Below are 13,143 nucleotides of genomic sequence, written 5' to 3'. Positions count from 1 at the left end.
GAAACATTATGCAGAAGGTGATGGCAATACCTGGAGTTCTCAGATTGCCTCGATTTGTCACTCCAGCTTTAAGCCTGTGTTTGGGATAGAGACTACATTGTTTTCATCAGTCGGTGACTTCTTCCTAGCAATAGATGAAGATTAGCAGCCAAATTCTCTTCTTTGATACAGCGCTTTTGCACCATTAGCTTACAGATATATTCGGAGACTTTGATACCATTGATATGCTGCAGACCCTGGGAGGAATAGCCAGAATGACTTGGTCGGTCCATTTTTGTGTGTTTGTGAGATCCCAAAAGAATAGTTTTGGAAGATTTCTCATCAGTGCCTACAGCTCTCTCATCAGAGTTCTTTATTCAATGGGAGGGCATTAAGCTACATAAGGAGGCATGCAGACTGAGTTGACTTCTAGATGTGGATGACACTCAGTTGTACATCTGTTTCATGAGCCCCAGATAGTACATTTGTTTGATTTTTCCCAGCACTTAGAGGCTTGAATGAAAGCTAATTAGCCGAGACTCAACATGCATTGAAAGTATGTAATGCTAGTAGGCTGCGGGGACTAACCAGAGGAAATGGGTGAGGTCATATTGGCTCTCTCAGTTGAAGAAGTGTGTTAACCTATTATTACTCAGGTTCATAAATCGGGGGGCATTATTGACTCCTGGGCTGATTCTGGATGCCAGATAGCCCCAGTAGCCAAAAGTGCATTTTTCCATGGCTAGGAGATTGTGACCTTTTCTCTCACACATACATCTGGTCACTGTTATTCATGTCACTTCCAGCTTAGATTATTATAACGAACTGTTTGAGGCTTAGCCTGAAAATCATTTGGAATTCTCAACTGAGGCAGACTACAGAACCCCTCTTACTTAACAGTGGCACCCACTGCTCAGAAGTCAGCACTGACTTCCCATCTTTTTCCCAGGTGTTGATTTTGACCAATAAAGCTCTAAAAGCTTTGAATGCTGACTACCATAAAGAGCACCTGCTGCCCCACTTGAGGTCAGTAGACGTTTTAAGCTAAGAGAGGAAAGTCTTAGGAAAGATTAGAGGAGGCAGCAGTAGCTTATTCAGCTGCTGCTGTTCCAATCTGTAACTGCTGCTATTCTGTACACAAATGAGTACATGTATCTAATGCTATGGATGTATTCATTTTAAATAAATCAGTTTGCAGATAGGAAAAAGTGCTATTTTCTCTGTGAACTTTCAGCCCGCTGAGCTCAGCCGAATAGCTACACACTAGTTCACTTCAGAAATGAGTGAACCAGTCCAAATAAATAAGAACCAATATGAACCTGAATTTAGTTTGAGTCCTTCAAACTAATTTTTATTTGAGGTTTGAAATAATTTTGTTGCCATTCTAAAGTTAAGTCCTCACTGGTATTTTAAACACTCTTGTTTTTAACTGTAACTCACTTTAAGGTGAGCATAAAATTGTGTATAAATAACACTACATCTCATAAAAATCTGTTAGTAAGATAGAGCACAGATACGTGACTGTCCAGAGGAAAAGCAGCAGCACTTGATAACAGGTTTCGACTTTGCTTACTCCTATACTAAAATGTATAGGAGGTTTACATCGTTGAATTCACTGAGACTTTCCATATTAATGATATATACATATATATTCCTACATAATATTCAGTGCTGGCTGGTGTATCTAATATGCAGGGGCCTAGGTACTTTGCAATTCTTGCCATAGAATTCTGCTCCAGAATCTAAGCATTCATTGCAATAAAAATATTGCAGCCTCTGGGGTTGCAAAGAAAACTTTGTTAATGTCAGGGCCGGCTCTACTGTTTTTGCCACCCCAAGCAGCGCGCTGAATTGCCGCCAGACGGATGGGGCAATCCATGTGCCATTAGGGCAGCACGCGTGTTTCCGCGGCGGCGGCAATTCAGCAGCAGCTTCTGTCTTCGGCGGCTTTTGTCTTCCGGCTGAATTGCCGTCCGCGGCAGCAATTCAGCACACTGCTTGGGGCAGGAAAAACACACGGACTGCCGCCCCTTGCAGATTGCCGCCCCAAGCACCTGCTTGGAATGCTGGTGCCTGGAGCCGGCCCTGGTTAATGTGAATCAAGTGCAAACTGATGTAATCTTCAGAGAGGATGAAGCAGTAGCTCTTAGAAGCATGAATTCTCACTCCAGTCATCTCGATGGATTTCACTCTGAAGCCTAATGCTAACAGTTAAAATGTCAACATGTTTCAGAATTACAGAAACATTCAGCTAATGCATTTATCCCTTACTTACAGCTGTTTGCCGCAATATACTTATTTTTCATGAAATACAGGAACATGGGAATTACAATACTGGATCAGACCAGTGGTCAACTAGTCCAGTATCTGGGCTCTGATAATAGCCTATACCAGCTGCTTCAGAGAACATTGCATTATGAAATTTCATAATGGCTATATATGGAAAAAGCCTGCCCACAGAGGAAATTTCTTCCTAACTCCCATCAGCAGACATGCCTTGAAGAATTACTGTTTATATCAATTCAAAACTTTTGTTTTAAATCCTTTCTAAAGTAACTGCAGATGTTCTCATTATCCATATGACCAAGCTTTCCTGAACCTTACCAATCTCTTGGCTTTAGTGATGTCAAGGGCAACGAGTCCTGCAGGTTCATTGTACAATATTTCATGTAATCAGTTTTAATTTTTTGCTTTTCTGTTTCACTGATCACCCTTATGCTCTTGTGTTACATGAGAGGATAAATCGGGCAGCCCAATTGACCTTTTCTGTACCATTATTATTTTGTATATTCCTGTCATATCCCCTTTTGTCTCTAAACTAAACTGTACCCGTCTTTTTATTCTTATTATAGAAGTAGTTTCATGCCTTTGATCATCTTTAGGGTTAACATTAGATCCTTTCTGGGTCAAAGTGACCAGAACTGCACACAATATTCCAGATGAGCACATGCCATTGATTCATATCATAACAATGTATTTTCCATATTGTTTTCTATCCCGTTCCTTATGCACCTAAATATTTTGTTCCCTTTTTTCATTGTTTACACACAGAGATGTTTTCACTGAGCTGTCTGCAATGACTTTGAGGTCTGTTTCATAAGAAACCAGTAGGAAGACCATGTAGAACACAGAGCAGTGGTGTCATGTGCTACCAGCCAGACAAATTGTTTAAGAATCAGGCTGAAGCATTTTAAACTACCTTAGATTCTGGGCTGATTTCAAGTATAGTCCTCTGTAAAGCACATCACAGTACTCTACTCTTTGTTGTCAAACGCCTGGTTTACAAGCTACAAGGTCTGCATCCAAATGAAAGATTCACAATCTACTCAAACAGATATGGAAAAAACCCATCATGATCAGTACTGCTATATGACCACTCAACAGCAACCTCCAAGTGTGATCTTGAACAACAGCTGGCAGGCATACACATTCAATGAAAAGAAGATATAGTCCTCATCATATCTTCTGCTTGCATCTCCCAAGTGAGCAATATTGCCTTTTCTGGATTCACCTTCAGCCAGCTAGACCTCATTCATGCCCCAGTCTCAACCAGACACTGGATAAGGCACTTGACAGCACTTGTTCTCATTACCACTGATAACGTGACACACAAAATACCACATTACATTTCTGTCAATAGGGAAAGAATTTCCTTTTTGATTCTGCTGTGACTTGCTTTGAAGGGAGCAAGACAACCTGCATCCTATTTATTCTTTTCTTATCAGTAGTCTCTGTAAGGAAGCTATTCAGAAACCTCATTTCGGACATAAAAATGTCAGGCATAATTCCATAGCAGCTTGATAACTTATACAAAGAAACCACTAATTCACAACTTTAAATTTCAACAAATTTAGGGGTCAGATTCATCATCAACCCAATAATACACTTGGCCCAGGCTTTTATGCAGCACATTCCTTCTACTCGCAATCTATACTCAACACATACTCTTTTAGCTTTCATTAGAAATTCCATGTATGTTGCAGAGAGAGCCTTCTATTTTCAGTACAAGGAATGTTTTAGAGGTGAACTGAAAAGTGTTTATACCTGCCATGGCCAGAAATCAAGGGTTTGTGTTCCACCTTCAAAAGCTGATGACAACACTACCATCTAAAATGGTGCAGGGGAGCAGCATTCACTTTAGGTGTCAGCACTGTAGTAGGAGGAAAAAACCCAAGGAGAAATTTTCAGATATTTTACTTCAAAATACACTTGCACACATTTACCAAAGCATCTAGCCCAACTGGGGCCCTGCACTATGGGCATGTTAGCAATGGCAGTGCCACATGTGGAGTTACCATAACAGGCCCTTAAATAATTAAGATCCAAGCAGAACTTTTAATTTTTTTAAAAAGCACTTCAGTTCATCTTTAAAACAGATAACAATGGCCTATGTCTAAAGGAGGCTGGAGATGAAGAAGAGAACACTTAAAAAATCATTTATTTGGTGAATAGTCACAGCCTGCAAAGACCATGGGAGAAGTTCTGCTCCCACTTACGCTTATAAAGTTCCATTGACTTCAACAAGGTTGTACAGGTATTACGGAGTAGAATTTGGCACTGAAATAACAAAATATCAAACAATTCGCTGAGCAATTGCTTGTTTTCAAAAATGACAATAGATCAAAGCTGGCAACAAGCAAAGGGATACAAATTAAAGATGTAAGCACTATTTCTTCCATTGTTCCAATGCTATTAGGCCCAAATCCTGCAGACACTTACACGTTTAATTTTAAATAGGGCTGTCAAGCGATTAAAAAAATAATCAAGCTTAATCGTGCGATTAATCACACTGTTACACAATAACAGAATACCATTTATTTAAATATTTCTACATTTGCAAATTGATGTAAATTACAACGCAGAATATAAAGAATAGAGTGCTCACTTTATATTTATTTTGATTACAAATATTTTCACTGTAAAAAACAAAATAAATAGAATCATAGAATCATAGAATATCAGGGTTGGAAGGGACCTCAAGAGGTCATCTAGTCCAACCCCCTGCTTAAAGCAGGACCAATTCCCAACTAAATCATCCCAGACAGGGCTTTGTCAAGCCGGGCCTTAAAAACCTCCAAGGAAGGAGACTCAACCACCTCCCTAGGTAACCCATTCCAGTGCTTCACCACCCTCCTAGTGAAATAGTGTTTCCTAATATCCAACCTGGACCTCCCCCACTGCAACTTGAGATCATTGCTCCTTGTTCTGTCATCTGCCACCACTGAGAACAGCCGAGCTCCATCCTCTTTGGAACCCCCTTTCAGGTAGTTGAAGGCTGCTATCAAATCCCCCGTCATTCTTCTCTTCTGGAGACTAAACAATCCCAGTTCCCTCAGCCTCTCCTCATAAGTCATGTGCTCCAGACCCCTAATCATTTTTGTTGCCCTCCGCTGGACTCTTTCCAATTTTTCCACATCCTTCTTGTAGTGTGGGGCCCAAAACTGGACACAGTATTCCAGATGAGGCCTCACCAATGTCGAATAAAGGGGAACGATCACGTTCCTCGATCTGCTGGCAAAGCCCCTACTTATACAGCCCAAAATGCCGTTAGGCTTCTTGGCAACAAGAGCACACTGTTGACTCATATCCAGCTTCTCGTCCACTGTGACCCCTAGGTCCTTTTCTGCAGAACTGCTACCTAGCCATTCGGTCCCTAGTCTGTAGCAGTGCATGGGATTCTTCCGTCCTAAGTGCAGGACTCTGCACTTATCCTTGTTGAACCTCATCGGGTTTTTTTTGGCCCAATCCTCTAATTTGTCTAGGTCCCTCTGATTCTGATCCCTGCCCTCTAGTGTATCTACCACGCCTCCTAGTTTAGTGTCATCTGCAAACTTGCTGAGAGTGCAGTCCACACCATCCTCCAGATCATTAATAAAGATATTAAACAAAACGGGCTCCAGGACCGACCCTTGGGACACTCAGCTTGAAACCAGCTGCCAACTAGACATGGAGCCATTGATCACTACCCGTTGAGCCCGACGATCTAGCCAGCTTTCTATCCACCTTACAGTCCATTCATCCAGCCCATACTTCTTTAACTTGGCGGCAAGAATACTGTGGGAGACTGTATCAAAAGCTTTGCTAAAGTCAAGGAATAACACATCCACTGCTTTCCCCTCATCCACAGAGCCAGTTATCTCATCATAGAAGGCAATTAGGTTAGTCAGGCACGACTTCCCCTTGGTGAATCCGTGCTGACTGTTCCTGATCACTTTCCTCTCCTCTAAGTGTTTCATAATTGATTCCTTGAGGACCTGCTCCATGATTTTTCCAGGGACTGAAGTGAGGCTGCCTGGCCTGTAGTTCCCCAGATCCTCCTTCTTCCCTTTTTAAAAGATGGGCACTACATTAGCCTTTTTCCAGTCATCTGGGACCTCCCCCGATCGCCATGAGTTTTCAAAAATAATGGCTAATGGCTCTGCAATCTCATCCGCCAACTCCTTTAGCACCCTCGGATGCAGCGCATCCGGCCCCATGGACTTGTGCACGTCCAGTTAGTATTATTCAATTTACCTAATACAAATACTGTAGTACAATCTCTTTATCATGAAAGTTGAACTTACAAATATAGAATTATGTACAAAAATAACTGCATTCAAAAATAAAACAAGGTAAAACTTTAGAGCTTACACGTCCACTCAGTCTTATTTCTTGTTCAGCCAGTCGCGCAGATAAACAAGTCTGTTTACATTTGCAGGAGATAATCCTGCCCGCTTCTTGTTCACAATGTCACTTGAAAGTGAGAACAGATCACATGGCACCGTTGCAGCCGGCGTCGCGAGATATTTAATGCGAGACACGCTAAAGATTCATATGTCCCTTCATGCTTCATCCTCCATTCCAGAGGATATGCTGATGACAGGTTCTGCTCATTAACAATCTAAAGCAGTGCAGACTGATGCATATTTTCATCTGAGTCAAATGCCACCAGCAGAAGGTTGATTTTCTTTTTTGGTGGTTTGGGTTCTGTAGTTTCTGTATTGGAATATTGCTCTTTTAAGACTTCTGAAAGCATGCTCCACACTTCGTCCCTCTCAGATTTTGGAAGTTACTTCAGATTCTTAAACCTTGGGTCAAGTCCTATAGCTATCTTTAGAAATCTCACATTGGTACCTTCTTTGTGTTTTGTCAAATCTGCAGCGAAAGTGTTCTTAAAATGAACATGTGCTGAGTCATCATCCAAGACTGCTATAACATGAAATATATGGCAGAATGCAGGTAAAACAGAGTCAGAGACATACAATTCTCCCCCAAGGAGTTTGGTCACAAATTTAATTAATGCATTATTTTTTTAATGAGGGTTATCAGCATGGAAGCATGGCCTCTGGAATGGTGGCCAAAGCACGAAGGGGCATACAAATGTTTAGCATGTCTGGCACGTAAATACCTTGCAGTGCTGGCTACCAAAGTCTTATGCGAACGCCTGTTCTCATTTTCTGGTGACATTGTAAATAAGAAGATGGCAGCATTATCTCCCGTAAATGAAAACAAATGTGTTGGTCCTAGCGATTGGCTGAACAAGTAGAACTGCATGGACTTGTAGGCTCTAAAGGTCTGCATTGTTTTGTTTTTGAGTGCAGTTATGCAACAACAAAAATCTACATTTATAAGTTGCATCTTCACAATAAAGAGATTGTACTACAGTACTTGTATGATGTGAACTGAAAAATACTATCATCACTTTTACAGTGCAAACATTTGTAATAAAAATAATATAAAGTGAGCAGTGTAGACTTTGTATTTTGTGTTGTAATTGAAATCAATACAGGGAGTCCTCGGACTTATGACGCCCAACTTACGTTGCATGCCACTTACAATGCTTTTCAATTGACTGCCCGTTTTGCCCCTATGATGCCTGTTTCGCCCTTATGATGCTCGATTTGTATAAAGTTGCTTGAAATCACTTCCTGATTGCGTTATACTGGTATAGAGCTGGAAGGGGTCGCTTCTGATTGGTTTTTAAGCAGCAGAGTAGTTTGTTGCTGGGTAGGGTTGCCGCTTGTTTTTGATTGGTTCCCAGCCCTAGGCTCAGCCAATCAGAAAGCTTGAACAGTGATTGTCTGAGACTCAGCATGTGTGCCAGTCTCCCTGGCTTTCTGAGCCTGTTGCTGGCATTCTGAGCAGCATATGTGAGTTCATATGTTCATCTGAATGCTGTTTACAAAATACAGTGTACTGTAAATACATTGATGTTGCACCATTAGTCATCTATAATTCATTTAGTACAAAAATCTGGATTATTGTGGTGAAATTAGTGTATCAAGCCTTGGTTCAGGAATCAGTCACCCCTTATTACCATTGATTCTTATGGGAAAAGCGGTTTTGACTTACAATTTGTTCCTCAGAATTGCATTGTGTCATAAGTCCGAGGACTCTCTGTATAGTTGAAAATGTAGAAAAAAATCCAAAAATATTTAATAAATTTCAATTGGTATTCTATTGTTTAACAGTGCAACTAAAACTGTGATTAATCACAAGTAATTTATCTGAGTTAATTGCGTGAGTTAACGGCGACTAATTGACACCCCTAATTTTAATCCCATTGAAATCAATGAGTCATGGCAATGAAGTGGGTTTATTTGCAAACTTGGGCTGTAGCATGATGACAAATCTCAAGTAAAGGCAGCAACTAAAAAGGGATCTAGACATTTGTTTGTCAATGTAATATCATAGCACAGGAAAGATGGACAGAACTAACCCAAATAAAAAACATAATAGGCCTTAGAAATCCTATGCTGGTTTTCAGGAGTCCTTCAGGAATGGGGTGTCTGTTCCTTGCCCTTTTCCTAAGAACTGACTGCATGGCCATTGATTTGGGTTTACCTTTTTAAAGGGATTCTTTAAAGGGATCCCAGCATGCTCTTGTAGTAATTAGCCCTTTATATCTGGGGGATACAGTCAGCTGCAGGCCCTGGAGGATCACTTTGCTTTTGACTACTGTAGGATGAAACTCCATCTCTTCCAGCTAATAAGTATTTAGTTCCCTTTAAGATTTTTTTCTCCCCTTTCTTTTCTCATTCTTGATGGTGCAGCAAATCTGAATGTGTACTCACCCTAACCAGGCTATTAGTTGAGAAGCTGTAGCTAACACTTTGGTTTTCCCAAATTTCACATGCTTATGGGAAATAGTGTTTATGGCCAGATTTAGAGATCAAGCATATCCCAGGTCACTACTCTTTCTTGAGTCTATTTTTAGAAATACGTGTGGATGGGAGATGAAGCGCCATATCCTCTCCTTCCACAACTAGGACCTTGGGCTTCAGAACCAGCGGGGCTGATTTCTTAATAGGAGGAGATAGTCTCCCACCCATCAAATACAATGCTTCAGGCAAGTGGCACCCTCTTGGGAGCTCCAGAACCAACAGCTCTTTACAGCGACACAGAACAGTCTCTTTAAAACAAGACATGATTGATTAGTCAGATGGAACACAGTGTTTAGGAACATTAGATTAGAATGGTAAAGTAAAGCCTAGATGCACACAACCTCCCTTGGTTGAATCTCTGCACTGAGTCAGGAATCTTAAAGTCTGCTCAGACTTCAGTTCTTTGTCTCTAATACCAATCATGCTGTTTTCACAAGTAGTGCCCCTTGGCCAGCAGTTGTTAAAAGTCAATGGTCCAATCATTAGTCTCTATTCACAGACTGACAGTTCTTGATAGACTACTCTTACTGACCCTGACATGCCTACTGACTCATGGCCAGTCACTTCCCTGTTTATACACTGTGCCTGAGAAGAAATTAACCTCTTCACACCCAGTGGGTAGCAATACAAAAGTGAATTGAGAAGCCAAGTCACATACGTTGCATAAAAATAGGAATGTCCTACATTCTCCACAGTAACTATATACTGAAATGGCCCATTTTGGTATCTTATGTCTGTACACTTGAATGGCATGCTATTTTGCTTTTACATGCTGATGGATTTTACATGAAAATCTTCAAACATATGTTGTAAGTTTTAGGATAACAGGGAACCATCCCTGCCTGCTTCATTTGCAGTTGGTTTATTGTGATACAAACAATGGTGAAGTAATAGCCCTTCATTTATCTCTTGAACTAAATCCAAGGTGGAAGACATCAGACACCCAAAGTGAGCTACATCTAAATGCAGGAATTCTTGGACAAAGACCAGAGTGATGTTCATTAATATCTTCTTGGGACTTAAGGGTGACATTTCCCAAAAGTGGCTAAAGGAGCTAGGCACCTATCTCCCTTTGAAAGTCACACATCTTTAGGCACTTTTGGGAGTCTCACCCCGAAAGAATGTTTAATTAAAAAAAAAATCAAAATCACTGAATGAACATCACAACTGTACATCAGTAACATGGAAATGCTTATCAACGTCACAAGGGGATTTACTAATATTTTTTCGAGAACACTGAAGGTAATTTTAAGTATTTTATTCATTTTTATTCTTAAAGTAAATAAAAAAATCTTAGCACTTGGCAGAAACTCTGCAAGTTCTAGTTCTCAATGTTAAACAACTTGCATGATTACAAATCATGTGTTCTGGTGACATTTCAGAAGTAGCATCTTATATAGCTGTCATGATTACAAAGTTGTTCCATGACTAAACCTATAGAAATAGAAAAACTTCACTTATGAAGTTGGAGATGCATAATTTTTGTAATAAAATAAAAGCTTCACAAAATAAGTTGTTCTAGATTTTGGAAAAACAAAATTAGTTACTTCTAAAACAATTTCAGTGAATGCAGGACACAGTAACCTGCCAACCACACACATACTACAAAACTAATGAGAAACTACATACTCCACTTGGAGGCTCATCCATTTTCTTCTTAAAAGAAGTCATTTATAGAAGAGTACATTGCTGATCTCTTCTTACATGCTGGATCCTTGTCAAGCCCTTGTCAAAAAATTAAAAATTATTGAAGCACATTACAATGCGGTATCTCTGTATGTTCTGAGGAGTCCTCCACAATGGTTAATGTAGAAAGATTAACAATTAATGGCAAAATAATTGTTTGGAATTATTCCCTCATCTTTATTAAAAAAAAAAAAAAGACACCATGCATTTCCCTCCCCTGGATTATTGAAATGTTACCATTGCCTACTGACATTAAGAACCTGTTGGTATTTGGGGAGAATGGGCCAATGTAATATTCACACAATTGTTTAGTGCTCATTCATCCACAACTCAGAAGTATTTGTTTTTCCTGAAGACAGCATAAACTGCTCAGAGAATAAAGCAAGGTTTCAGAAAACTCATTAACAAATTGGTTAAACAACCTCTGCATGAGGTACATTACCCAAAGTTGTAACCTTGCACTGAGCAACAGGAAAACATTAAGTACTGGGTATTAGCGCAGTTTTCCACTCTGATTTAGCTTCATAGGTACCCATGAAGCTATTTTTTATTGCAATCAAGCAGAAATTAAAGAGAGAGAAAAGTATTTTATAAGCTAGTAAGTAGCCATCCAGAACCTAGCTGAGTTTACTTACTGAGCTTTGACTTAATCTCTTAAAGTTGCTGTGGGATACATGCAGTTTTTTACTTCACTGCTTGTGCAGCAATTTCCCCCCCCCCCCCCCCCTCCATCCTGCTGACACACTACATGCTGAGAGCTTGATATCTATTTGTTCACATTGCTGGCTAGTGCCTAGTTGAAGATTGGAAGGGAGTGTGTGGTTTAAGAAGGTGGTGGGAATAATGAAAAAAGTATGAACAGGACACACAATGTGTTTATGTAAGTACACACCACTGAGACTAACAGCCTCACCTGATGAGCAATTTGAAAAAAGCTGTAGATGTATTTTAAAATAAAACCAATTTTAACTTTTTTAAAAACGTCATTATTGTGTTGGTGGGGAGAAGAGAAAGAAGGAAAGGAAACAAAATAACTGCAATCTGGAGGAAAAAGTTGCTAGGATTTGAAGTGACCTACTGGCTCTGTTGGCATACCAACTAAAGAGCTGTTCTCTTGTGTGACTGACTTCTATAGCTGCCACAGTGTTAATCCCTTGGGCTTTTCTTCCATTTGATTCAATTCTTTCCCTGCCCCCATTGTTGAAGTATCGCTGTTACATCCCCTATTCAAATTGATAATTCAAGGGGTTTTGGCCAATTTTGCTAGTCAGCAGCTGAACTTTTTACCCTGTTGACTCTTAGTATAGTCCAGTATTTAAACTTGGCCCTATTTTTTCCCCAAAGTGGGCCACATTATTTTCAACAAAGCATTTGTATAGCTGAGGGAGGGGAGTGATAATTATCACCCGGCCAACACTATTAAGTTCCAATGTGGGGTTATTCTCAAAACCCTTGTTTTCCACTCTGCATTCCTGGAAGTACCAGAAGTAACCAAACCAAATATTGCTTCAAATTTATCTTGTAGCAGTGCAGGAGCTGGATTTTATAATGTACTATGAGAATTAATGTATGATTTGATTTCATCCTGTCAGCCACCCTTTTTGAATAGCAGAAGGGATGACAGACCAAAACAATCCTTATGACTGATTATGGTCACCCTTTTGTTTTAGAATAAGTTATAATGTCTACTATGGTTTCCTATATGTATTACAAAGAAGGCACTCTAGTTAAATATACATTTCTTTGTTTTAAGGTTTAGTAAATAAAAGACAGGGTTCTCTATTGTGTCTATGTTAAGTAGATTAGAGGAACATTGAAGGCCTGGGTCTCAATGTAAATTGTCTTGGTTATTGATTGTAAAACTTAGCAAGGTTTAATTTGCAATGCCCTTTTGCTCAATATAAAATACTACTGTTTGTATTCTCAATCTGTTTGTGTGAATGAGGAATGTATGCATTAGGAAAAGGCCATTGTTATAGCCAGAGTCAAGGAAGAAGGAGTGAAGAAACTTAAAGGACATCAAAGAATCATCAATACGCATCCATAATGAAGGGCAGATTGACGACCCTGAGGTAAAGGCTGGCACCCCTAAAGACAATTGATTAAATCGAAACAAAGGACAGGATGACCCTCTCGAGGTGTATTGAAATGTTTACACCAATTAAGAAGTAACCGGTCACAAAGTGACACAGCGGAGTCCATAGGCTTCAACAGAGAAGAAAACCTATAAGAACAGGGTGCTTTGCCATAGGACTTTGGGTTCGTCTTGCCACACTCCAGGAGCATCGGTTCGCGACCGATAGAACCCTGCTCCCCTCTGCGACCAATCTGGCTG

Source organism: Chrysemys picta, chromosome 5 (genome assembly GCF_011386835.1).
Source record: "Chrysemys picta bellii isolate R12L10 chromosome 5, ASM1138683v2, whole genome shotgun sequence".
In the NCBI taxonomy this organism is placed as follows: domain Eukaryota; kingdom Metazoa; phylum Chordata; order Testudines; family Emydidae; genus Chrysemys; species Chrysemys picta.
Note: the sequence above shows the minus strand (reverse complement) of the source record.